We start from the raw sequence: 26,820 nt of genomic DNA on the forward strand, positions 1-26,820 counted from the left end.
TAAGAAACCAGAGATATGACTTCCAGGCTACTCCAGAATCAAGCGATTGTTCCCTTCCTGTACAGTAGCCTCAATCTGAATGACATGAATGGATGCAAATTACAACACATCTTCTAACTTTAAGGTCAAAACTATAATGGTAAATAGTACATCCATAGGCACCTAGAACTATGTCATTTAAGTCAAACCCTAAAGGCCAGCACACATAGATGGTAAGACTCTATTCAAGTCAGACCAAGAACACTGGGAATTTGTGAGACCTTGTGTACTGGGAAAGATACTACTGGGAATGGAATCAAGGGCCACTCTACCACTGAGCTACATCCCCAATTCTTTTTAATTTTTGTTTTAAGATAGGTCTCACTAAGTTGTCCAGGCTGGTCTCAAACTAGCAATCCTGCCTCAGCCTCCTAAGTAGCTGAGATTATAAGGTACATGTCACTGTTTCTGGTTTGTGAATTTTCTAAATGACTTTCATCAAGTAATTCTGGGCTCCTACAGGATAAATACACCCAGAACATAGCATGGAATTATATATTTACAATTACCAACAATAACTACCATGTATCAATATTAGTTTCAAATTAAAAAAAAAACTAAACTAGAAAAAGTAAGCATATTCTAGAAGAATATACCTATTATTCAGGAAGTCTTTGAATTCACAGAGCCATTGAAACACAATTCTTAAAAGTGTATCAGAACATAAATGCCATAACTTTGGCCCCCATCAGTTATCTCCAAAGGAAGGATTTTTCAGTATGTGGCTTTATTAGGAACAGTCACCTTCTTGCCAATCAATGCAACCAGTTGACTATAAACTCCATGGTAACAGCATTAACTGTTAGATATACCAAGAGTAGCAATACAAATAATAATTATTCTAAGTGCCTGCTTGAGGGAAATTTTCAGTTTCTTCAGTTTTTCAGTTTGATTTCTCCTTTGTCTCATGGAGGTGGATTATAGTGATTGTTTTGTCATTTGCTACTTGAGATCTTTTAACTTCATAATGCATCAACTTGGATATCCTAAGTCTAGCTGCCACTCTAACAACATTAAATAGACGTTTAGGGTCCTGCAGAAAGCAGTTGCTTTCTGGTTTCCTCCACTGAGCGGTATAGAATAAAATTCAGTGTTCCCTCGACTCCAGCACTTCTCCAGTCTCACAATTCTTTGGGGCTATTTTTAACCAGATATATTGAAATGGTATTAACTTTTACTATAGTAATGTACTGGCAAATTGATATGTAAATTAAGAGCTTAAAGGAGTCTAAATATTGTGGTTTCCTATTCAAGAATAACTGACAATTCTTATATAAGTAAGAATTAAATCTTTATCAGTTACTGGTATTCACAGAGAGTAACAAGTGAGTTATTGTGGTAATTTTTCATATTTATGTTTTTATTAGTTTATATGACGGTGGTGCTCATTTTGATATATTTATAAATGCCTATAACATAATTTGTTCCATTTCAATCCCCTCCTCCCTCCCGCTGATCCCCTTCCTCTATTGTTTTGGACTTCCTTCTATTAATGAATTTTTTTAACTGGAGAATTACAGTTATGCATAAAAGTGGAATCCATTGTGATACATTTATACATGCACATGACATAATTTAGTCAATTTCATTCTGTAGTTTCTCCTCTTTCCCATCCCTCCTCCTACCCTCTTGATCCTCTTTCTCTACTCCACTGTTCTCCCTTCTATTTTCATGATATTTCCTTTTGTAAAATTTCTTATTTCTCTCTAGCTTCCTCACATGAGAGAAAAAATTCAACCCTTGACTTTTTTGTTTGACTTATCTCACTTAGCATAATGTTCTCCAGTTCCATCCATTTACTGGAAAATGACATGGTTTCTTTCATTCTTCTTTATGGCTGAGTAATATCTTATTGTGCATATATTCTGCATTTATCCAATCATCTATGGAAGGACACTTAAGCTTGTTCCATAACTTGGCTATTGTGAATTATGCTGCTATAAACACGAGTATGCATGTATCGTTATATTATGTTTATTTTAGTAATCTTTTAAAAATCTCTTCTAAGATCATTTAAGCCAATGAATACTTGTATAGAAGCAAAAAATAGAAATAAAGGTCAAATAGCAAAATAAAAAAATTAGAGAAAAAATAAGCAATATCTAGAAAGCTCCTTCTCATTGGTAGCACTATATAAACAGGGACAGTGTCTTTGATGTTTGTTAACCAACCACATATCCTCTGCACAGTGTTTGACACACAGTCACCTTTCAGTAATTAACTCTTGAATGACGGAAGGAAAGGAATGACCACCATAGAGGAATTTTCATAGTTATTTTGACATTATCTTAACCTCATTTTTATTTCCATCTGCACATTTTCATTACATCCCCAAATAAAAAGATAAGTGAAGAAATAAGTGAGTATAAATATTTTATCTGTGAATTACACATCTTGTTTTGGAACAACATTGCTAGGGGTCAGAAACCATGAGGGGAGATGGCCTTATCCTTATAATGTGACCTTGAACTAGTCATAGCCAAGGTCCAGTTGTCCCTTTGACAAAGTCCATAAAGTAACATTCAGCAAGACTTTATTATAGATGAAATTACTTTATTAGCAAAATACACTTGTGAAATATGTACTTTACAATTAATAATTGGAATGTTATTAGACTACCTGTGTGTACACAGTATTCTAACATTTGCAAAATATCTCCATTTTCTTTTGTTTTTTAAATATTTTTTTAGTCATAGATGGACACAATACCTTTATTTTATTTTTATGTGGTACTGAGAATCAAACCCGGTGCCTTCCACATATGAGGTGAACACTCTACCACTGAGCTACAACCCCGGCCCTCCATTTTCTTAATCACTATATTTGCTCCTAAAACACACACACACACACAAAAAAAAAAAATACTAGAAAAAAGATCTAACTCATCTATCAAATAAAAATATTTTAGTCTTGAGACATCTAAAAATAAAACATAAACATTTGAATATTTTTAGATATAATTTACACATTGTACAATTCACCCATTTTAAGTACAAATTTTAGGTTTTTTTTCTAGCAAATTTACTGTTATGGAGGCACCACAGTACGATTTTAGATCATTTTTATCACCTCATAAAATCCCATATACCCATTTTCAGTCACTCTTTGTTTCTGTTACTCAAAACAGAAAAATAACAATGTTCTAGTATAAGTGTGTCCCACATATTGCCTGGGACATGCTTATGCTAAAACATTTTCATTATTTATCTGAAATTCAAGTTTAACCAAACATCTTATATTTTATCTGGTCATCCTTCTAAAACATGAACTTCAAATCTCTCTTTTTCCTCCCCACTATTGTTGATAGATGTGTACATTACTTATCCCCAATCTCTTCATTGGTAGGCAAAAAATATACTTTCATAAGATGGTTGACCAATGACTTATGTTTTCACAATTTTACTGCATAAATCTCCATTGGGACAACCAATCAGTTCTAAGGACAAGTAATTTTAAGGAACTAAAATAAACCTTACATCCTTTTTAGCACAGTTACCAGAGGACTTTAGCCTAGAGGCCAGGCTTGAAGCCACCCTGGGATGTTGCAAATGCTTATGATTTCTATCTGCCTTGTCCTGAGGCAGTACATTTCCACCTTTGGCATACACTGGGCATTTGTGCATTTTAGAATTAGTCACAGTGCACTGTATATTTGCCACATCTAGTGAAGGTGTGACCCTCGCTCAGTGGGGAATCTGTTCAGGGACTAGTAAGTATCAAGTCACATGGAAAGGACAAAGAAAAGAGATTGCTCTGTTTTATTCATATCACCATGGTGTTGGAGACCTGAGCTCTCAGGCAGGAGCTGTTCAGTAGTCTGAGACCTTCCTTTTGTATGAAATAAAAGCTTCACTTGGAACATGAACATTAGGTTTGAAAGACTAGGTTAAACAAATGTTGGGGGGGGAGAATATTTTATCTCTTTCAGTCTCAATCAAGTGGTTCCTATTTGTTCTTTCTCTCATTCTACAACGCCAGTTTAGACCATCAGTCTATCAATCAAAAAATACATCCTGAGAATGTGACTTGATGGATACCATATGCCAGCTGGTGGGAAGGATACACAAAAGTTCAAAGACTCTGTGTGTGTGTGTGTGTGTATATGTGTGTGTGTGTTGCTTTATGGTCCTGATGCCTAGCTCAGTGCCTGGTAGTGTCAACATGCAATTCATGTGTCAGACAAATGAATGCATTCAGCAGTGAATAAAAAATTCTTCTTGTTCTCAATGAGGTTACAGCCTATTGTATTGATACTTAGAAAATTTTAAAGCTCAGCAGAGAAAATCAGTCCATCACAATCTCATTTGAGGTTTTGCTCTGCTTGAAAATTTTGCTTTTACCTTGAATGCTCAAAAACTCTTGATTTCCCATTTTAGACCCCATTAGCCAAAACACTAAATCCTTCTTCTGGAATTCAGAAGTAGAAGACACTCTTTCAGGCTGGAGTGGTCTTTCTCTGATGAGAGGAGAAACAAGCAAACTGGCAAGATGGTACTGCAAGTTGGGGCATAAAATGCAAATGTAAATTCAGAGGCAGAGGCTGAAATCGATACAAATATGATCTCATGCTAATAGGAAGCATTTATTTATTAAAGCGCTTTTAAAAATCAATTGAGCATATTTGTGTGGTTTATTTCTAGATTCTCTGTTCTGTTCCATCGATCTTTGTGTTTATTCTTCTGCCAATATCATAATGTTTGGTACTATTATATAGTAGATCTTAAAATCAAGTAGAATGATTCCTCCAACTTTATTCTTCTTTTTCAAAATTGCTTTTTCTGTCCAGGTTTTGTGCCTTTCCGTTTAAATTTTACAATAAGTTTGCACATATTTAAATCCCTTTTAAAAAATCCCTTGCTGGATTTTGATAGGATATGCATTAAATCTATAGATGAATTTGGGATTAAAATATTTTATCCACATGAAATCATTTTATCTTCTGGGAACTAGTGATTGATGACACACATATTCCCCACTCCCATGCAAATTTGATGACATTTAGGCAGCTTTATTCTCCATATAAAGAAGGAAAGGCTACAGAATGTTTTTGCAACAAGTTCCAGTAGAAAATGGACTAAGAAGTGAATTATAAACATTCCTTAATTTGCCCTGGCATTCCACCTCAATATGCCCATTATATGTTGAAAATACCCTAGGTCAAAATGTATTTTAATACACCTAACTTACCCAACATCCTGGCTTAGCAAGCCAGTATAGTAGATAGCACAGGTTGTGAGAAATTTTGCTCATTGCTACTGGATTGCTTTTTGCATCAGGAGAGAGAATTGTACCACATAGTGCTAGTCCAAGAAAGATCAAACTCAAAATTCAAAGTAAGTTTTTCACTGCATACATACATATCACCTCCACACCATTGTAAAATGAAAAAATAAAAACTTTAAGTTGGAGACTGTCTGTAGCATCACAGGATGCAATTCCATGTCTGAGGGAGGCTTCAACACAACAAGCTTCCTGTCTCCACTGGAAGCTAATTAAATCTGACCTCAGGTGACAGGGTTTACTCATGGGGTATGATGAGTCAACCTCAACCTTAGAGATGTACTTTTTTTACTTAGATTGAGGTAATAATTTAGAAATGACAAGATCCTTTCTATTCCTTGGCTTATAAATTTCTTTGTATTGCATGGAGATCTCATCTAAATCAGTTTATAGTCAATCAGTTCTCAACCATCAGTTAGCAAAACAAAATTGGGGCAGTGGCAAAACAACTCATTACTAAATTTATCATTCCAAACTAATGCAGGCTACTGAAAGCTCAGAATGTGACATTCTAGTAATCTTCTATTATTGGATTTTATTATCAATTAATGATTGCTAACATCAGTCAATATGTAGTTAATATCATCTGCCATCAAAAGAACAATAGCTTGGTAGGAATGTAAATGGTATAGCCACTATGGAAAATAGTATGGTAGTTCTTCAAAAGATACAAAATCAGAACTACCATATGATCTAGCAATGCCACTCTTGGGTACATATCCAAAGGAATTAAAAGCAGGATTTTGAAGAGATAATTTTACATGTATTATTGCAACATTATTCATAATAGTGAAGAGACAGAAGCAACCTAAATGTTCATCTACAGATAAAGAACATGTGATACACATACACAAATACACACACAGTCACATGCCACATACCACAACATGGATGAAGCTTAAAGACATTTTCTTAAAAGCTGGGCATGATGGTGCTTGCCTATCCTATAATTCAAGCAACTTCAGAGACTGAGGTAGGAAGATTTCTAGTTGGCGGTCAGCTTAGGCAACTTTGCAAGACCCTATCACAATTTTTTTTTAAAAGACAGTTTCCCAAATTAAATAAGTCACAAAAAGCTCTATGATTCCACTTACATGTGGTATCTCATGGAAAGACCAAGTAGAATGGTAGTTGCCAGGACAAGGGGAAGAGAGAGATGGGGTGTTGCTCTTCAACAAGATCAGAATTTCAGTTTTGCAAAATGAAAGAGACTAGAGATCTGTTGCACAGCATACAAATATAGTTAACACAACAGAATTGTGCACTTAAAATGGTTAAGATGATATGTATATTTTACCATAATTTTTTGAAAAGGACAATAACAGTTATATTAACATCCAAAATTTTCTTGGTTAAGGAAATGTTTGTAGGTTTAGTTTTTAAACCTTTTTTATCCTCATATAGAATGAGTCTTACAGACTGGACAGAGATTATTTACAAATTTGCATAAAAGATTGAGGCTAAATATGCATCATTATGTGCAAAGCCTAAAAGGCACAGAGTTATTTAAAATAGATTAAATGATGTGGAATAAAACTTTCAAAAGCTGTAATTGGAAGTGTCAGAAACCTTAGCTTTGAAACAAGTAACATTTAATCACACAGATTATACAGAAGCATAAATTTTTGTAGGTTGTTTTCTTCAATCAAATTTACATTTTAATCTGCTGAGACTGTTCATCACTTTTGGATGTCTGATACCAAGCAGCTTGTCAGAACTTATAAATGCAAGCTGCCTGCATTAGGAACAGAACTTTTCCTTTAAGCACAAAGATAATGAAAGTTTAATTAGAATACTTCAAGATCACAAGTGTCTGAAAGCAGTGAGATTAAAATAAAGGCCTTTTGTCTATCTGTAGTTCTTTTAGTTACTAAAAGTTAAAAAAAATCATTTATGCCCACAAAATGGCTTTGAGAGATAATAAAATGTATAACTTTCCAAAGATGGACACTTGAAAAAGAATACAAAAGGCTATACGTCGTCGTTGGCAGAGGGCAACTGAGATATGTACATGTAAGTTCTCATCAAAAGTTGGGTTGGGAGGAAATGCATTGGGCCATTTTGGTAGACCTGCTGAACAAAAGGGCTTCAAGGAGAAGGAAGCCCCACAGAGCTGCAGGCTTTGGCAGTTCCTGCATAATGAATGCCAACTCCTCTTCATAGTTGTCCAGGGAATTTGTTTTCAATATGATCAGGTTCTGAAGCAACTCTTCATTTTGATTTTACCATCATCCTAGAAGGCTGCTGTCACCGTGAAGTACAACCATGTGGTTATTGAGGTCATGATAACAAAATGTGGTTTGTGTTTATTTGTATTCTCCTTCATAACACAAGTGCCCTAGGAAGATAAGTAGAAAAACAGATGATTAGTGAATCTGTACAAAGACAGAACTTTCCCAGAATATGCATCTTTGGTCAGAGATGACAGTGACATGGGTGAAAATGTTGTAGTAATTAAGCATTTTTCCAAGCTATCATGATGATACATTTTCCCTAAAATGCTTTAATGGATTTGTGCTTGTTTTACATGGGCTCAAGGGACAGAATACTTGGCATAAATTACTAGCATTTTTTAATTGTTTCACAAGAAAATAATCCCTTGGAAAAGGCTAGGGAGGAAACCATGACATGCATACTGTCAGGCACGCAATGTGCATCTACCACTCAGGAAGCACTGGACTTCCATACAAGTGATCCAAGCATGAAGAAAATCATCCCTGTCCTCCACCCAAGAAATAAATATATATATTTAAGGACTCAGATTTAAAAGTACCATGAAGAATCAAAGAATAAGTTTCCTGTTGGAAACAATTTCGTGCAAATTCCTCTTATTCTCTTTGTTTGCTACTGGGAATCTATCTGTATTAGTTTTTTTAAAATGACCCTTTTGTTTCATGAACATTCAGAATGGTAATTAATAGCTCCCCAATTCCATGTGAATGATAGTAGTCTGACAATTGATTTACTTTACCACTAGAGCATTTAATATTCACAAGTCCAATACTGTGTGGTGATTATAAAGGAAATTATAAAGTAGAATTCCTTGTTACTGAACATGTTCCTTGCTGCCTGTTCTCAAGCAATTCCTGACAGAAGGAGTGAAAAGATTTACTAGGGAACTTTCCTTAGTATCAGTATGGCTCAGTATAGATAACAGTGGGCTTTGGGATGGGGGTTAGGATGGTTTAAGATAGTTCAGTCCTGGTTGCCTTGAGGCTAAGATGTCTATGGGTCATCCAAATGGAAACATAAAGGAAGACCTAATATATTAGCATCCAAAGTTCACAATGGAGACCTGGACAGGAGATACAGACTTAAATATACAAGAGCAACTGATGTTGGCACAGGGGATGAGATCACCAAAGGAAACTGCAGTGTGAGAAGAGGCGAGGTGCATGCTGGAGTTTGATTTTTACAAGAAGAATTTATGTTCGGTATGTTTATTGAGGAATGTGCTTAGCATCCAAATCTGCAGAGGAGTCGGGTGGTGAAGCAAGGTTAGGCAAAAGGAGAAGCTGAATTGCAATGTTATTCAACAATCTTAGCTAACCTTCCATGGTCTGAATTATATGTCCAAAATCATATTATGAAATTCAATCCACAATATGGTGGTGTTGGGGGTAGTTAAGCCATGAGTGCTCTATCCTAGTGGATTGGGATTAGTATCCTTTCAAAAAACTAGGAGGAACTCATTCATCCTTTCCTCCATGTGGACATTCATAGAAGGCACTCTCAATGAGGAACAGATCCTCACAAGACAGCACATTGGCTGGCACCACAGTCAAGACATTTGTTTTAGCTGCTGAATTGACTAAGATATAGATAGCCTAATTGGATCTCAGGAGGTGCATTTTTTTTTGTCAGAATTGTCCCACATTTGGTCAAAATGACTAGGTCTGTATACTCTGTCATGATCACCCAGTTACTGGATATAAGTGTCCTAGGGAGGGTGAGAATTTACATGAGACTCATCACTGCAACTAAGCTGAAAACTATCTATTGCCTGTACTCATGGAATCTATGACAGAAGGTCCTTCCATAACAGGAGATCTGAGTGCCACATCTCCATGTCCACCACACAATAAATGGAGAAATCAGTCAAATGAGCAGAGAAAGAAATGCTTAAAGCTCAGAAGTCATAGTAGGATGATAAAAATTCTGTGCTGTTTTGGAAGAGTTAGAAGCCAGAGGATGAATAGTGTTAAGTGCTATATTTTTAAAATGCAGGTAAACTAGGGGTCAGCAAATATAGATAAATGTCAAGTCTTTCCAGCTACATACAGTAAGAGGTACATACCTTAAAGAGACATAATTTTTATATGAGTATGAAACACAAATGGTTCAAAAGTGGCATGAAGGACAAAAAGTTTGTAGAGATAAAAATCTCAGTCTGAATCTTTGTGGGATTAGAAGTATAGGTGAAATCCATTTATTGGGACCAATTAGATCCAGTTATCTTTAAAGGGAAGTTAACTTTCTGTTGAAGCAAGTGGCACAAGTGGTTTCCAATAAGTCAAGAATGTCAAAGGTTTAATTTGTCACATTGAATGTTCCAGAGCACTATGGGAAGGCTTAGAAGAAAAATGGCAGGGAGAAAATGGAAGGGAAGAGAAGAGAAGGGAGAGGCAACGAGAAAACTAATCTTGAGACAGGTGAAAGCCGGCACACAGCAGCAGATGGAGGGAGATTATGAGAAAGGAGAGATGTACAAAGAGCTCTTCATGCTTTGGATGGGATAGTGAAGTATGATGAGGTTTTCCAAACTCCAAATTTCCAAAAGAACTTATCACAGCAGGCTCATTAGAAAGACACGAACTTTCTGGAAGCAGTTAATAATTTTGTTTAATAGAGTATTTCACAGGATTTGCATCTTGGGACAATGGGATTGATCTATTCTCAGAACACCCACAAGCACTAAGTACAGTAGCAACTGTGTTAGTTTTTCACTGCTGTAAAAAAATACCTAAGATAAATCAACTTATAAAGAGGAAAGGTTTATTTAGGTTCACAGTTTGAGATTTGTGTCCATTGCCAATTGACCCCATTGCTTTTGAGCTTGTGATGAAGCAGTATATCATGACAGGAGCACTTGGCAGAGAAAGCTGCTTACCTTAAGAGGGCCAGGAAGCAAAGAGAAAACAAAAAACCTCCAAACAGCACCAGAGTCTTGGGAACAAGCCCTTAACACATGGGTCTTTGGGGGCTTGAAGTCTGTATTAAGATACAAACTATAGCATCAACTTTTAATATATTGAACGCCTTAATGGAAGGTACCAAGGTGTGGCATTCATCAAGGTCTGTCACAAGGTCAATGTCCTATTCTCTTCTTTTTTGTTCTATTAATAAATAATACCTATGTATTGAGAGTTGCAGGTAACTTACCTAGGGCTTGAAGACAGAAAGATAAAAGAATGAAGTGCATTCCCACCCTTCAAATGCTCAGAGCAAAATTAATATAGTTATTTCAGTCAGGAAAAATGTTGCAAGACAGGCATGCAAATGAGCACTCTCAACCAGGATGAAATCAGAGCCAAATATGTGATGCAGATAAGTAAAGATTTTAATAAAAGTTGAGAAATGTCCCTTGGCACTGTTTTCTATGTATTTCCTATGACTGCTGCTGTCAGGTGTAACATTGCTAAGATATTAAGTGAGAAAAGGTTGGTGAAAATGGAGTCGGTGATAGATTTCAGGAAATAAAATACCTGCGTAATTATTATTCTGTTCATTCAAACCTCAGTGTGTTGGAGCAGAACCTGCCAACTGTTTAACATCTACCTTCTGGTCAGACTTTCCCCTCTCTAGGTGAGGAGGGATCACTTGTCCTCCACGGAGGCAAGGCATTCGCTGCCCTTCATGGAACATGCCTGTGCCATTGTCCTGTGCTTCCTCTACCTGCTGTCTTCTCATCAGCTGACAAGTCTTGGTAAAACAACCCAATGGGAGTGTTTTGTTTGGAACACACAGCAAAACAGATCTAGCTTGCCCTTCTCCCCAAAATCTGCCATCTGCTTTCATCAAAACCAGGTTCTCACTAGCATATTTCTCTAGCCTAGCAACTCAACAAGAGGCTTCAACTCTCATTACTGACACAAAGTTTAAATCGCTACAATTTATTCACTAGACATTATTGAAGGCCTACTGGAGCTGGGAAATTCAATATGGTAAAGGCATACTCCCTTCACTGAAGCCTTGAGGAGGGAGGAACATCAACAAAATAGTCTCTGAGGGCTCGAATGCTTGGGCAGCACGAGACATAGTCATTCTGTTTACTTCTTTCATGTTATTATAAAAACCTTGAAATAGTTAACAGTCATAAACCAAATCCTATTTGCATGATTATACACATTAATATTTAACATACACAAACATGTCACTCTTTCATATAATAACCAAACAAAGATATTCAATTCTGGAAGTTAAGTAGATAAGTTCACATTTTACTTAATAAATCTGTGTGTGGGTAGTGAGGTCTTTTGTAGGTTTCTGGTAGGTCTAGAAGGTTTCTTTGTAGGTCTCATGCCTATTTCTTTAGCCTTCCCTGGGATTCTATGAGCTTCCCTAAAAGTTTCTAGTAAATTACCTTTAAAAAAAAAATTCATCCAGAGTTAGTTTGTTTCTTTCAGCCAAAGAACTCAAAACTGATACTACAGTCATCATCCAAGGGCAGCTAGAAGCCCATGTGGCTGCAAAACTGAAGAGAAACATCAAAATCACATGTAATCGATGTAAGTCCCAAAGTATACACCTTCAGGGCAGACATCGCAAGTTGCAGGCATTAGTTTGTGACAGAGCTGCTTCTCACTTATACTCTTTGGTATAGACACGAGGATTTAGTTACTTGGTAATGGTAAATAATGTTTCTGAAAATGTAGGAGAGGTCATGTACAACATAACTAAAATTCAAAGGGGCAGGAGGTCACTGTCATAGAGAGATACAGAAACAGTGCTGTGGACTCCAAAGTAAGATACTGTTTATAGTCAGAGAAAACAAGGAGGAATCTCAAAGGGAGAAAAGGTTGGGCCAGGTGTTAAAGAGAACTCAGAGCTGGGCAAGCAAGAGGAGCAAGGAAGTCACAGTGACGGAGCAGCTACTGATTCAGCTTAGGGTCAGTGATGAGAAGCAGTGAAAGTCAAGACTGGAAAAGCAGCCTGCCAGTTTCTTGAACTAGGAAGCCGGCTCGTTTCATCTCTAACATCCTCTCTGATCAGAGGGTTGGCATTGCCTTTTCTACACTCTGCTGAGAATTCTCAAGCCCAGTCCTAGATCTATGGACAAAAATGTGAAGATGAATTGTGGATTTCTATAATTGACCCGGGGCAAAGGGGAAAGGGACAGCGAAGGAAGGTATGTCCTATGTCTATCAACCCAAAGGCTCATCAGCTGGCCCAATAGCTAGATTGGTAAGGAGGGAAATGCATAGGGATTGAAGGAAAAAATGTTGGAGGACACACACACACACATTCATGAGTGCCCCCACGCACATAAATAGATCAATGGGTCGATAACCTGAAAATAGGCCCACACAAATATAGGACATACATAGTAGATCTCTGAACGCGCGTGTGTACACGCGCATGTGCGTACACTCTCGTGTGGCACTGAAGCAAACATTGGATTTCATCCACCATTCTACTTACTGACTAATCAGTTTTCTGTTCTGTCTGCGGAGTTTTGATCTCCAGTTTTTGTTTTGCAGTACTAGATAGCGAACCTTGGGGTATACTGCTGCTGAGTTACATCATCAGCCCATTTATTTATTTATGTATTTATTTAGAGATAGGGTCTTGCTAAATTGCCCAGCCTGGCCCTCTGATCCTCAGGCCTCAGCCTCCTGTGTGGCTGGGAATATAGGCCTGTGACACCACACCCAGCTCCCTGATGCCTTATGTAACTCTATCTGCCTTCCTTTCTTGCCCCTACTGAGTCCCCACATCACTTTATAATAAAAATAGAAAAATAAGTTAAATTAAATAGTTATGATTTTTAAAAAGCATAGTGAGATCTACATGCACTGATCAATATGTGCAGCAGAATTATATATATTATATATAATTTATATTATATTATATATAATTAAGCATATAAATATATTATATATAATTATATGTATTATATATAATTAAATATAAAAATAAGTTTGCGATAGTGTGTGTGGGGGAGCTATTCATATATTTTCTTTTGAACATTTATGAGAATTTCCTTCAAGAATACACGGAAACCATTAATGGTTATCTTTACTCAGAAGGGCTGAAATGATTTCATTCCGGTTTAAATTTTCTGCATTCTAAAATTTTTCTAACCATGTACTTTCTAAACATATCTTTAAATATTTGATTTCAATACTGGAGATGAACCCAGGGGTACTTTGCCACTAAACTACCTTCCCAACCCTATTTATATATTTATTTATTGAGACATGTGTCAGTCAGATTTTGTTGGTGTGTCCAAAACACCTGACAAGAATCACTTAGAGGAGGTAAAGTTTATCTTGGCTCATAGTCTCAGAGATTCAGTCCATGGTAGGCCAACTCCATTACTCTGGGACCAAAGTAAGGCAGAAGGGCATGGCAGAGTGAAACTGCTCGGAATATGGTCCTAGAGGCAGAAAGAGGGAGGGGGGGAAGGGGCCACATGAAAGAGGAGACCTTCCAGGGCACACCTCAGTGACCCACCTCCTCTAGCCAAGCTCCACCTGCCTATAGTTACCACTTGGTCAGTCTATTCAAATAAGATAGGCTGATTTGATTACAGCTCTCACAATCTAATCATTTCATATCTGAATATTCCTGCATTAATGCAGGAACTTTTGGAGGACATGTCATTTCCAAACTATAACATTCCACCCCTTGCCCCTAAAAGCTCAAGTCCATCTCACAATGCAAAATGCATTTAGTTCCTCTCCAAGAGTCTCATAGTATTAACAGTTACAGCACTGTCCAAAATTTCAAGAGTCTCCTCTGAGACTCAAGGCAAACTCTTGGCTGTGAGCCTTTTTAAAAATCCAAAGCAAGTTACATATATCCAATACACAGTAGCACAGAGTATACAGTCCCATTCCAAAAGGGAGGACTGAGCTTAGAAAGAGGGGATGATGCCAAAAGAAGACTGAAACCCAGTCGGGCAAACAAGTCCCATAACTCAACTTACAGCATCTAAGACATACGGCTGTGCGATGTTATTGCCAAACAGCTTGGGTAGCTTGACCTCTTGGCCCTGCCAGTTGCAGAGCACATAGATTCTCTTTTAGCCTGCTCTCCCTGCAGCTCTCTCCGTCTTCAGCAGACAGTCCACGTTACTGGTGTCTCTTAATTCCTGGAGGCTCCATTCCAGCTTTGACTTCACCTTCACAGTTTCAGGAATCACCCTCTCAGGGGCAGCCCAAGGGGACTCCAACCCTGCAACACTTTGCCTGGCCTCCCGGGCCTTCCTCTGAAATCTCAGCAGAAGTCTCCAGGACCCCTTAACTCCAGCATCTTGCATTCCTGAAGAACCACCAACACGTGGGCGATGCCAAGGCCTATTGCCAGCTCAAGCAGTAACTAGGCCACCTGGAATCTCAGTTGCTGTGGCTTTTGAGTGCCTGGGTGGCTGAGTGTGGTGAACCGACTTCCTACGCCCCCTGGGCAAGCAGGGCACTGCTGTGGTCTCCTGGTATTTAGCTTCAACACAGCATGGAGAGATTCTTTGCTCACAACTGGCTACATACCTTTAAGATGTTTTAAGGAAACTTGACTGTTTTGTACTGACCTTTCTGAAAGCCATTGCATAGGAGCTATACCTACCCACTAAGTGCCTGGTCTCTGATAGACATATGGTAGAGATTTGGCTTCTTGCACTATGAACCTTACCATTAATTCCTTGGTGAAGTATTTCCACTATCTTTTTTCGTGGGGAGACTATGTCAGGGAATGAACCCATGGGCAGTTAACTGCTGAGCTATATCCCCAGTTCTTTTTATTTTTTGTTTTGAGACATGGTCTCACTAAGTTGCTTAGAACCTCGCTAAATTGCTGAGGCTGACCTTGAGCTTGCAATCCTGCCTCAGCCTCCTGAGTTTCTGGGATTACAGATGTATACCACCATACTTGGCTGCATTCCCACTGTCTTCAAGATATTTTCATAGATCCCACTTTCCTTTAATTATCATTCTTGCCCTAATCTAGAAACATTTGTCATCATTTCCTAAATATCTGGTATAAAACTTGGAAACCAAACTGGATACAGTATTCTCTAGAAGCAGAATATAATAAGTGGTTCTTCTTAACTATGGCAGGTAGTACATATATAACCTGGTTCAGAGTACAAAAGATTTATTTTATAAAACTTACATTAATTTTGAACTGACCTCAATTCTACCAGTCCCTGATATGTGGTACATACTCACTGTTTGTTGAATGAATATATAAATGAATAAATTTATTGGAGCAAAACTAAAAGTTAGCAAGTCCATCTCCCTACTTATTGCATTAATCCTGACTATGACACAACCAGTTCTCTCAGACCATCCTAAGAGTCTGTTTACCTTTAAATAAAAATAATGGCCACTAAGAAGACTAGGTGTCCTGTCTTCCAAGCTGGTCTTGAATTTAAATGTTCTATCATATTGTTAGATCCCAAATTACCATTTTTGTTTCAGAAAATATGACTACTCTATATGTTTTCTAGTGTTACTTTCATTAGTAGATTATTTTTGTTAATTTTTACTTTTCTTTCTCTTTTTATCTTCTAAATCTTCAAAAGAAAGTCGGGAAAGTTTTCCATGAAAGAATGAAGCAGAGGGCAGGAGGAAATAATATCCCAAACACCTTGAAATTTTTTGCAAGAGTCCTCCATAGCACAAAATACAACCTGACTATGCAGTGAACTGGGCCAACTACCTGGGTGGATTGACAACTATCTGGGTGCTCCTTCAGATGTGGGATTCACAACAACAACCTAAGGGTCAATGAGTCAGCCCCAGAGACTATACTGATTTTGTTGTATTGTCACCATAATGAATGTGCTGCTCTCAAATCACAGACCTTTACTGTACAATTCTAAATTGACAGCTATATACCATGATACCATAGGGCTGAAGTCTGTAGCCTCTGGAAACCTTTGATTTGAACATAACAATTAACTTGAGGCTAACATACAGTTTTGTTCTATAATCACTCTGACATGTGGTTCAGTTATAGGTTTTTAAATGTGTGCAAATTGCAAATGAGTTTCCACACACATCTCCATTTTAACTCAAATGACACCAGTTAACACAGGCTCCAAGATGTGGTGGTACCAGCCCACCGAAGTAGGTAGAGTTTCCAAACTCTACCTGGACTTGGGTCTTTGATTGGCTGTTCTCTCTGAATTTCTGATTCAAACATATTTCCTGTGGCTCCTCTTGTCTCTGTCTAAAGGAGGGCTTGCAAGAATTTGGGCAAAATTTAGAGGTGAGAATTTCTCAAATGTAGAAAATATATATATTTTTTAAATTTAGAAATAGTTCTTGCCTTCAAAAAAAAAAAAGATCAAATTCTGGAATTTGTAATTCTATGAACTTTCTCTTTAAGACAGTCTGCTAAGTAGGCACTCAGATTTTTATAAACATCAGAGGGCTCTGAGTAGATTCTGTTGAGGTATTATTCTTTTTAAAACACCTATTTCTTGGTTTGTAGCACAGTGTTAAAATGATTGATTGAGCAAATAAGTTTATAGTGGTTGAGCCAACTACAAATCACACATCATTTTGTAGCATTAAATTTTTTGCCTGTTGCAAAATAAAATAAAAAATGTTAAAAAGCCACACACCCACAATTCTTAATGACAACACAGAGGGAAATGGGTGATTTTTGCATCAATCAAATGTTTCTGTTTTTCTTAGAGACAATTTCCAGTCCCAAAGCCTCTATAATGGTGAGCTGAGAGCTAGATATCTCATTTCTCCTTTCTGGGTGACTTCCAGCAACATTTGCAGTAGAACAAACACATCCTTCATCCTTAATACACTTATAGCTGAAGATCAAAAAAAGCACAATGCACTGCTATCAGGATACATCATTTGTTTCAAAATGCTATTTAAGTAGCTCGTGCCTTTAGTCACCTCAGACAGCAGAGTTTTCAAGTCAGTTCTTTACACATCAATTAAGTACCTTATGTTTTCAGGTTATGCAGCAGAGATGAATAAAACTTAACACAGCCCCTGTGAATTTGATTTTACAGGTGGGGAGATATGAAGGGCAGGCAGCAAGAAATGACAACACAGTGTGACAAATGCATTAATGAGTGCGAGTAAAAGAAATAAGAAAAGAGGACCATCACGGTGAGCAGGTGGTGGTTATCACCTTTTTGGAGTTCACAGAGGAATGTCAGAATTACACTTTGAGAAATCAGTAATTCTCATTGCAAAGAATTTTGGATGTGGGCACACTGAGCAGAGGTGGCAATATCCATATATGAAGAGTCACAGAGTTATGAACAGAAGCAAATGGAAGATGCCCAAATCTAATGTAAAGATTTGCAGATCAGACGCAGTGCAGTGGGAGGTGAGACAGGAGGAAGGACTGTATAAATGGGACGAGGTACTTTGTTTATTCACATTTTCAATCAAAAACTAGACATTTTCCCTCTCCATTTTGAAAATCCCCTATTTGGGCTATACTTATCAGATGGAAAAAATATCAAATACCAAATATTAAAGGCAGACTTGTTTTTCTCAACTTTTTCCCTTTCAAAGATGGCTATCTATTAAATCAAGGTTAGTGTGATCTGGCTTTGGAGTCAGGAAGGTCTGAATACCATGTTTGATTCTGCCATGGGAATCCTGGCAAGTTATTAAAACTTTGTTTCTATTGTCCCACCTGTGTTCTGTTAGTCAGTTTTCTATCACTGTGACAAAATACCTGAGATAATCAACGTATAAGAGGGAAACATTTATTTTGGTTCACAGCCTTGGAGGTTCAGTCAATGGTCCATTGTCACAGTTGCTTTGGGGCCTGTGGCAAGGCAATATTTCATGACAGGAGCATATGGTAGAGGAAGTCCTTGCTTCATGGTAACTGGGAAGCAAAGAGGAAGAGGAAGTACAGAACCCTACATTTCTCTTGGAGGATACAAACCCAGTGACTTATTTTCTTCCCAGTAGGCCCTACTCCCTTGAAGTTTCCACCACCTCACAGTAGCATCTGGAACAAAGCCTTTAATATATGGGCCTTGGGGGACATTAGCCATACCATAGTGTGTGTTATGGTTGCCGTGGGAATTAAATAATGTATAGTTAAATCAGTGACTGGAATGTAGTGTCAGAACCACAATAAATACTGTTGGTTTTATCCATTAGCATAATATTGCTTTAGTACCAGTTGGATAAATGCACTATTTCATTATAATTCCCTTCAGCCAAACCCTGTGACAATAGGGTGGAAATCAGGAAGCAAGCCACATGCCTGGGAGCCTTGAACTATACTAAGGTGGGACTACAGGATCCTGAAGATGGATGAGGGCCTGCTCCCGACATCCCATCACCTGCTTCCATTGGGACTCTGTCAGGCTCCTAAATGTGTAAGCAAAACCATCCATAAGGTTGTAAGAGCATTCTCAGAAAATCCCAACGGTGTACATGGAAATCATGGCCTCTCCCACTCTAGCAGCATACTAGTTTGGGGAATAGGGAATCAGAGTTGTTAAGCCTGCTCCCTCACACTGCCCTCTCCATTGCATTTGATCAAGTCTTGAGCCTGAAATCCACAGAGTATAATGAAAATAGCCTTATTGGCAAAATCTGAGAATATTTATTTCCTCCAGAAATATTTTCTCAAACAACTTTAGCTATTTATTCAACCTTGCATCTTAGAAGAAAATTAGATGTTCAGGCAAAAATACCCTAATGGGAATATCAGAGCTGATTTCCCAAGAATAAAGAATTTCTTCAGAGCAGAGAGAGGAAATGCCTCAGGCCTATATTCTAATATGAGAATCATATGTTTGTGGCTGAGAATCAGCTGTATTTGAGATGTATCTGGAGTTTTTACAGTGCTAACTTCCATAATTTCTACTTTGAAAGCATGTTAGACTTATTAACTAAAGGATAACTGGAAATCTATCAGAGATGAAACTGCCTTTATCATCTCCAGTATGTTCAGCATTTCCAGAATGTATATCCCACACCATCCTTACCAGCTCCTCCTTATTACATTCTGGGGCAAGGTTTTCATGCTTTCTTCACATGTGTAGACTGGATACATGAGGTCACTGGGGAAAGCCAATTACCAACATCAAATGTTATTAAAGGTAACTTGTGAACTGAAAGTCATTGCCTAGCTGCCGGGTCTTGAACTTCCTAACCACAGCAATCAACAACTATTTTGGTAATATCTAGTTTGTATAAAGAATTGTGCTAAGTAGTGTGCAAAATTTTATGCTCTGTGAGATTAACAATTTTGTAATGGATGGAGGAAAGTTTACAGAAATCAGCACATCAAACTTAGAGCAAACAACAGACTCAAAGCAATAAAATGTCATTGAAATAGCCCAGAATTTAAAATGGCATATACTGCTATGTAACTTAATATTTGTGTGAAAGTGCAGGAATTAATTTTACTTTGCTAAACCTCAGTTTTCTCACCTCTAAACTGAGGATCAAGCTCATGGGAGCATTGTAGGATTCAGCAAGATAAAATATATGGAAATATATATAATTTTTTAATATTTATTTTTTAGTTTCTTTTAGGTGGACACAATATCTTTATTTTTTATTTTTATGTGGTGTTGAGGATCGCATGCCAGGCGAGAGCGCTACCACTTGAACCACATCCCCAGCCCTAGAAATATATTTTTAAGTTTTAAAGCACCACATAAATACCAGATTACATACCATGGAGTGATATGTAATATTTTGTTTAACAAGATATCATATCACAACAAACAATAGCCGAGTAATAAAGCAAAAATCTTTAAACTCTAGAAAATACATACACTTGTATCACCAAATTAGTGATTAATTAATCATATTCTTATAATTTTGATTTTGAATCTCTTGGACCCAAAATATTCTTGAAAATTATTGTTGTCAAATCTAGATATACTTGTTTGAATTATTGTCGGTTATGAAACTCATCACAATATAATAGTTTTAGAAAACCCCCAAACAGAAATCTGGCAAAAGCAATCACATTAAAAAGATGATCTGCCCAATGGGTTTTAATTTTTGTTTCTAGAACTATTTTTTGAAAATCAGGGTCTTGATTTTCCAAGTGTACAGAATTGAAGGATCATGACCAAGTTTCCAATGAGGCCCTAATACTATTCATGCCATTTGCACCTGCATCCATTTACACGCAGAGGATTTCATTTGCATTCACAAATTGAGTAATTAAGCTGATAACTACAAGATCAGCAAACGTAAATGCTTATTAGCCCATCAGCAAACTGGTGCTCATAAAAAATTTCCAGTCATAGATTATGGTCCAATTTCTTTTTACCTTTTAAATATTGGCAATATTTGTAGACTTTATTGTGAGATTTTTAAGGTGTTATTTTTTCCAAATAAAGTCACTCCCTGAAGCATTGTTCTTCTATATGGTTTTCATAGTTTCAAACAAGAATTGGACCAGAAAAAATGATAATTTTTTTCCACAAAATTCAATGTTGTGCATATGTGTGTCTATGTACACTTATGTACATATGTGTATTTATTTTATATGTATATATATATATATATATATATGGATACATATACTTATTTTATTCAGTTGAAGCTTATTACTTAAAATGGATCTTATCACTTGATTGTTCCCTTATTTGTCAGACTATAAAACTAAAACAACTGTAAGAAAATGCCTCTAGTTAGTTGCATAGCTAGGAATTTGTTTCTTGATTTGTCCTGTCATATTAACTCATTCCCTATGTATTTTTTTAAATATATTTTTTTTAGTTGTAAATGGACACAATATCTTCATTTTACTTATTTTTATGTGGTGCCAAGGATCGAACCCAGTGCCTTGCAAGTGCTGGGCAAGCACTCTACTAGACAAGGGCTCTACGACAAACCTTCCCAGCCCTCCCTACATGTCTTTTAGGAAAGACAAAATATCTGGGTAAGACAGAAAGTTGAAATAAACATATGTAAACAACTTCCTGAAATTATTTAAATGAATTTCCCTTCTAACATTTAACAACATAAACAACGTGAAATCTGATATAATTTCACATGAAGAAGGGTTGGGCAGTTAGGGAAACTAGATTTGTCAGATTTCATGGAGGTCTGGGTCTGCAAAATTTCAAATATAGATGCTCCTTGATTTATGATGGAGCCATGTCCTGATAAAACCATCATAAATTGAAAATATAGTGAATCAAAAGCACCTTTGATACTTCTAACCTACTGAGCATCCTTGCCTAGCAACACAGCACCCTGTGGAGTGTCAGTTGTTCACCCTGTGATCATGTGGCAGACTTGGACCTGTGGCTACCTCCAGTTCGCACATCCCTGGAAAAGATCAAAATTCCAAGTGTGCCATTTCTACTGAATGCATATGGCTCTCACACCATCTTAAAGCTGAAAAATTTTAAATTGAACCATTGTAAGTTAACGACCCTCTGGAATGGCTCAACATCTTCTTTTGCCACATAAGAGCATTTTAAAAACTACTGTCATTCACTAACACCATTATTCATGAAAGAAATGATATTCTAGCTCATTCACCCCCAAATAGAAAGGATATAATCTCAGAATAAAGGATCTTACAAGTTAAATAGTTTTATGTAAAACTATGTAAGTAAAGTTTATGGAAACATTTTTCTCAGTCCATTGTGAGAAAGTTAGGAAGTTCTTCCATATGAGAGGAAAACATTGACCTCACTAGAACTTTCCTGATAGTATCAGTATGGGTAGTATTTCTTCCACAACATACAACAAATCCAGCACCAAGTCTGTAGATTCTTAGATAAAGACACTCTTGGAGTAGAGACAACCAATGGAAGTAGAAGGAACCTATGTCTTGAAGCAAAAAGAGCATAACAAAATATCTAAAAAACACAACTTAGTATTTCAGAAAACTACTAACAAACTTCTATGCCCAGAACTATTTTCAAAGATAAGGTTGGTATGAGGGGTGTAACTCAATGGTAGAGACCATGCTTACCTTGTGTGAGGCCCTGGATTCCATATTCAGCACACACACACACACACAAAAAAAAAAAAAAAAAAAAGAAAGAAAGAAAGAAAAAGAAAAAAAGGTAGCTTTTGTTTGTTTGTTTGTTTGTTTTGGTCACTATCATTTTTAAGTGATGACAAAAGCAGGACTACTTGAGTACAGAGTAACTATTAATTCATATATTACTACATTCATATATTATTACGTTTCTGCTTCATAGCTAAATGTCACAGAAGACCCTATGATAAAAGATGGTTTAATATGAGAAAAGCATACAAATTGATTAAATAGACATTTTATGTGACAGAGGAGACTTCATAAAGAGATGTAGACCAAAAGATATTGTTAAACCTAGCTGTTTCAATGCTAGAATTAATGAAGAGTTTGGAGTCACATGGAAATAGGATAGAACATAGATCATGAGTGAATTTGGGGAATGGAGTAAGCCCTGTAACTTTATAATACTTTAAATTTTTTTTTAGACATCAACTTTAATGTAGTTAACTAGTCCTTTATTCACACTTATGTGAATATCTTTATGCATACTCTGGTTATTTCCCAAAGGTGGCTTCCTAGAAACAGGACTCTGTGGCAACAGATATAAACAATTTAATATTCTTGGTGTATATAGTTAAATTTCCCTCAGAAATACGAATTCAATGTATGAGAACTTTGCTTCAGTAGTCTTCCTAACAGTGAATATCATCAACTACCATTAAATTAAACATCCTAATCATCATTTACAATGAAGATCAGGCAAGAATCAGCAGATATTTGAGAGTTAAAGAAAAGATGAATAAGTAAATAACTAACCTTGGAGAAAACATATAATTCAGAGGATAGGAGGGAATTTTAAAATTTTTTGTTCATATCCTCAGAGAAATATAAAAAGATTACTAAACAAACTATAGGCTACCGTCAAGGAAGAGTTGTTGTTGTTGTTGTTTTAAGACATTTCTTGGTAATTAAAAAAGAGAATTGCCAAAATAAAAATAATAATAATAAAAGTACTGAGAAATGCACTTGCAAAAATCTCACAAAATACAGAAGGGAAAATAATAGAAAATCTGAGTGACTCGCTATGTGTTCTGGTCCATCTTAACCCAGAAAATAACAATTTAGATTTCAGAAACTGGGGTTAGGTGGGAGAAGGGTGGAAGAAAACATAAAGATCAAAAATGTTCACACGAAATCAGTGAGTCAACAAAGTTGGCAAATCAAAGGAGAGAGCCTTACATGGCCACTCAGTTGCCCCCAGAACCAGAACTATAGAAATGATGAACATTGGGGGCTGCAGGGTGAACAGAGGAGTATGAGTTAAGCCTTCATCTTGTTTGTAGTCAGACAAAAGATGTCATCCAGGATCCTTAAGAATTAAAGGTATTTCTTGTTACTGGGTTAGCGGTCAGAAAGAACTACAGACTAAAATTGTTCATGGTCATTTAAAATCATTACTTACCAGTTTTTACTGTTGGAATGTCTTTCAAGGTTCATGTAATCACCTTATAAAAATTTTGGCAAGATAAGATAACACACCAAGCTGTTTCCCACATGCAAATGTATCCTTATACTTTGTCAAGGAACTGACAGCATACCGTTTTGGAGACAGTAGGTGGAAAGATGTGGATTCATCTCAGAAGTCTTCATTGTAGTCATCTGCAAGAGAGCCCTTGGGAGAAAGGTATGAGAAAAAGGAAAAGATACAAGAGAGAGATGAGTGGATGAATCTAATCCACGGTGTATTCCATAGGTGTAGACAAGTAGGGCGTTGGGAAGCACATAGATAATGCATTTTTGAGAGGTGCAGTGAGGGAAATTACATGGATCAATCATAAATATGAAGGAAGAACAGATAAGAGAGGAGCCTGTTAGGCCAGAAATATTTGGTGAAAGAACTTGAAGGTGGTCAAAAGGTGTAGGTTTTAACCGTAGGTTCACTTGTCAAAATTTTTCAAGGATGAGTGGGGATATAGCTCAGAGGTCCAGCATTTAAAAAATATATTCTTGAAGAGAACTAGAAGACACTCAAAAATATTCATATACACATACATACTCTGTAAATTACTCCTCTGCAGGAAGAATATCTTTGCCTGAAATGAATATGTGTTTTCTGCCCACATCAAAGTTATTCTACCAGTAGTTCAGTCTACCGGGATCAGACAAATATGAACACTTTTGTTATATATTTGTTATGGTTGTCCACATTCAAAGCAATGACTCAAAGCTTCAGTATCCAGAGTAATTTTAGGACACCATTCTGTCAGCCATTAGTGTTTGCACCTGGGAATAATATTATCTTGCCTATTGACCAGAGCTCCATCTTATTAATTAAGAGAAAAGGATAAGTTTTTTTTTGTTGTTTGTTTTGTTTTGCTTTGTTTTTTAAAAATCTATTGTGTGCTAATAGAAGCTGATGCTGGTAGAATGGGAAAGAACTTTCCTTTGAGGAGACAGGAAAAATTTTAGGATAATAGCATCTTCCTTTGCATAAATTTCTAATTCTCTTTCCATTATCATCACTAAAAACAATTCGCTTAGAGAGCTTAGGTTCATACTCACTAGTGATCTTATTGGGTAGGAGAAGAGTATATATTTAACCCTATTTTTTTCTAGCCCAAAAGCAGGAAGGAGTGTTTAAGAGGTAGACTCTGGAGTTAGAGCAACTTGGCTCAAACCATGACTCCTCAACGTATTAGCCATGTGACCTTGAGCTAGTTACCTAACCTCTGGTTGCCTCAGTTTCCTCATCTTTAAAATGGGGACTACACTAATACCTACAGTGTAGGGAACTTGGGAGCTAAATAATATAATATCTGGAAATGCTTCGCTAGGTTTCTGGCTCCTCCTATTATTTTTTAACTATTTAAAATCGCCATTCTCTCATCTATAAAAAAGAGGATAATTATTTTGCCTAACTTACCATGTTGATGTGAACATAAAAAGAGATAAAAAAATCACAAGGCTTATCAAATAATAAACCTTGGATAAATGCTAGCTGTAATTTATTACTCTGACTTTTCAACAAAAGAGCAGTTATAATTTCAAATATGGTCTCTTCAGAATGTTCTTCAGAAACACTGCCACCTAGTGACACATCCACATCTTGTCCAAGGTTCCCTCTCAGAAGCTCTGGCTCTCTGACCTTTCATTGTTTCTGGCTTGTTGATAGAGTGGGCTCTGCTCAGTCCTTTGAAGAGGTACTCTGAATCCGTGGGTCACTGCTGGTCGGCCTCTGCTGCCTGCCGTGGGCTCAGGGAGCTGGGTCCAAATGGAAGGAAAATGCAATGCAATCATCTGCCTGTGTGTGCTCGGTTTCTGACAATCCATTTACTTCTCTCCTAACTGGGTGGACTCAACTATGGACATAATATTTCCTTAAGCAAAACTAACCTGAAAAATAATGAAAAATCCCCAGAACAGCAAAGCACAGAGAATTAGCTGATGCATTACTCACAAAGCCATTGCACAGCAGATCACTTTGGGGTGGTTAAAACCGATAAGGAAAAGCCATGGCAATTAAACACTAGGTCACGTGGGGCAGGCAGCCAGGGAAGGAAGTATTATCTCAGTTATTCAGGAGCAGGCGCCAGTGCTGCAGAGCCCAGCAGCTCTCCGAAGCTTTCCTGTGTTCATGAACCAGAACAGAAATGGCCTGAAAACAAACTGGGCAGGTTGAACCTCATTTAAAGATCAAACCCAGAAATATGATAACTAAGGGGTGACCTATGCTTGAAAATCGTATGTTTTTAGTCTTGCTGCTTTTTGGAGGCAAAGCACATTCCAGTAAATTATTCCTCAGGCTTTGATATTGAGGACATTTCCCAAGTTCATGAAGATTCTTGAGAATCTTTTGTTTCAATTACTCAGGTAACACAAGTAAAATGTCTGAGAGTGGTAACAAAAGAAGGAGGTGAGGTACTCAATTGCCTAGATTTCTATTTCTGCTTTCTGTGTGACATTATAATAAGGCACCCTGGTCTCCAAATCTTGGCACCATCCTCATTTCAAGAGCCCTCAGTTGACCTCCTTAATGATAAAGTCAGATTTTCCAGCACTATTCTGATTGAACCAAGCACCCACTATTATCACATTACATCACATTTATATGAGTGATTATTTGATTAATGTTTATTTTTCTGCTTTGACTGTAAACTCCATGAGAGCAGGGTCCCTATCTGCTTTTGACTAGCATCACATTCCCAAACTTGCCACAGGCTGCAGGGGCTGAATATATGAGGAAAAGAGAAATCATGAATTGCTGGAAATTAATGATCCCAGACCTAAACCTGTCACTGTGCGGAAATGGATATGGCCAATGGTAAGAGACCTGAGGACTTGTTCCATGTCCATTTGCATGTTAGTTAAAAA

The sequence above is a fragment of the Marmota flaviventris genome, chromosome 4 (assembly GCF_047511675.1).
Source record: "Marmota flaviventris isolate mMarFla1 chromosome 4, mMarFla1.hap1, whole genome shotgun sequence".
Classification (NCBI taxonomy): domain Eukaryota; kingdom Metazoa; phylum Chordata; class Mammalia; order Rodentia; family Sciuridae; genus Marmota; species Marmota flaviventris.